Here is a 2,835-nt window from a genome sequence, read left to right on the forward strand (position 1 = left end):
AGAGTTGCCATTTGATGTGCCTTAATAGTCTTTTTGACAGGAATAAAATGTGCTTGCTTGCTAAACCTGTCGACTATTGTCCATATTCCTGTATTCCCATGGATAGACTTGGGTAATCCAAAGATGAAATCCATGGATATACTCTCCCATGGTGAATTTGGAATAGACAATGCCTGGAGTAATCCAGGTTGCTTCCCTCTATCATACTTGGTCTTTTGGCATACTACACATTTTGAAACATACTCTTGTATGTCCACTTTCATGGTAGGCCAATAGAAATACGTCTCTACTCCTCGGAGAGTAGGTTGAATACCTCTATGCCCTGCATATGGAGGAGCATGGGATTCATACATAACGTTCTCACGAAGGGAATGGGTAACACATAGCCTATTTCCGTGGAGAAGATAACCATCTTGCAAGGTGAATGGTTCCTCTTTCTTCCCCAAAGAAAGGGCTGACATTATGTCTCTAAAGTCAGGGTCACTAGCATACTCATCTATCATAGAGGATAGATCATTGTGAGTAGCTATAGACACCGCATTAACTTTTGGTCATCGTGAAAGTGCATCGGCAACTTGATTGTGCTTACCAGCTATGTGAGCAATATGGAAATTAAATTGTGAAAGAAAATTTGCCCACCTCATTTGTTTGTCGGAAATCTTGGTTTGGGTCATGAAATACTTGAGACTTTGGTGGTCGGTTCGTAGGATAAATGGAGTCCTCAATAGGTAGTGCTTCCATGTGTCTAGGGCATGTAGAACAGCTAAAAGCTCTTTCTCATAAATGCCCAAGACTCGTTCATCACTATTGAGCCTTCGGCTCTCATATGCTATGGCATGCCCTTCTTGAAGCAAAACCGCTCCAAGGCAATCACCACAAGCATCACATTGGACCTCAAATGGCTTTGAGAGATCCGGAAGCACGAGGACTGGTTGGGAAGTAAGCTTCTCTTTGAGTTTTTCAAAAGCATTTTGCTCCTTAGCAGTCCATACAAACTTAACGTTCTTCTTTGTTAAGTCGTGTAGTGGTCCTGCTACTTGAGAGAATTTTGCTATGAAGCGTCTATAGTATGCACACATACCAATAAAGCTTCTTAGCTCATGTAGATTCCTTGGGTTAGACCATGATTTTATTACCTCTAACTTTGATGGATCCATACGAATACCATCGTGAGAGATAATATGACCTAGATATTGAATCTCTTGAAGGAAGAATTCACTTTTCTTTTGGTTGAGAAAAAGTTTGTTCTCCCTCAAGTCTTGAAAAATCACTTGGAGATGTTGCTTATGTTCCTCCAAAGACTTGGAGTAGATGATGATATCATCAAAGAACACTCCAGTGAATTTACGATATGGTCTAAAAATTTTCTCCATGAGACGATTGAAAGTAGCTGGTGCATTAGTCAAGCCAAAAGGCATGACTAGATATTCATAAAGATCAAATGTTGTGCGAAACGCGGTCTTTAGGATATCTTCATCCACTATCCTTATTTGATGATAGCCACTCTTAAGGTCAATCCTACTGAAGTAGGTAGAGCCTTGTAGCTTATCAAACAGATCTTCTACCCGAGGCACGGGAAATCTGTTTTTGATAGTGATATGGTTTAGTGCTCGATAGTCCACACACATACGGTATGTACCATCTTTCTTTTGCACTAAAAAGGACTGGAGAACAAAAGGGAGAGGAACTAGGCCTCACCATCCCTTTGTCTACCAATTCTTGTACTTGCCTCATAATCTCCTCTTGTTGAGCTTGTGAGACTCGATAAGGAGGTTTTTTAGGCGGTGAGCTTCCTGGAAGGAGCTCAATACGATGGTCATCATCCCCTCGTTTTGTTGGTAGGTCCATAGGGATATCATCGATGAACACATCTTGGAATCCTTTTAGAAAAGTAGACAAGTCTAACTCTTCTTGATTCCTATCATTTTCATTTGATGAAACATTATTAGCTTTTAGAGACTCTTTGACATAAATCATGTACGCAGAAACTGAGCTCTTCATTGATTTATCAAAAGAAAGAGGATTTACAAGTGGAATAGTGTGACCACGCTCACTAGCATCTATATACATGTTCTTTCCCCTGTAGGTGAACTAAATTCTCCTTTCAGGGAACTTCATGTTGGCAGCCATGCGATCAAACCATGGTGCCCGTAGGATAACATCCTGATGTTGGAGAGGAGAGATGAAGAACTCCTCTTTGTCGACATAGCTTTGGACATGAAGCCTCAACTTCCCAATCAAGGGAGTAACGGAGGCTTGTTGTCCCTTGAAAGCTGCATCGGATGTTACTATATCTCCCATCTCAAAAGCTTGAATGCCCAACTTGGTGGCCAACTCTATTGATATGAAGTTGAGAGTAGAGCCTGGGTCAAACAAGATGAAGGCATCATGAGTCTCTTACCTTTCCCCACACATAGGAAAGTGATGATCCTTTGCAATGACCATCCTCTTTTGGAGCTTCGATGGTGGAAGCTCTAGGAGTCTCATTGCGAGTATTCTTCTTGGGGCAAGAACGATAGCCATGTCCTTGCTCTCCACACTTGAAACACTTATGGTCCTTGCGAAAAGCTTCAAGCTCTTCAGGAGAGAATTTTGTTTTTACCTTTGTAAACTCCCTTCTCCTTGGACCGATTGTTGTTGTTGTTGTTGTTGTTGTTGTTGGAAGTGCCTTGGGAATTATTTTGAGCATTGGATTTCCCCTTTGCATCATTTTTATCTTTTTTTTCTATGGGCTTGACATTACGTCTAGCCCCTTGATGGAAATTGATGCGTGAAGCAACCATGGTGTGGTGGATTACTTCGGTAATAGTACCGGGCCGTTGAGAGTTGATGTAT

Source organism: Adiantum capillus-veneris, chromosome 21, assembly GCF_014529385.1.
Source record: "Adiantum capillus-veneris isolate H3 chromosome 21, ASM1452938v2, whole genome shotgun sequence".
NCBI lineage: Eukaryota > Viridiplantae > Streptophyta > Polypodiopsida > Polypodiales > Pteridaceae > Adiantum > Adiantum capillus-veneris.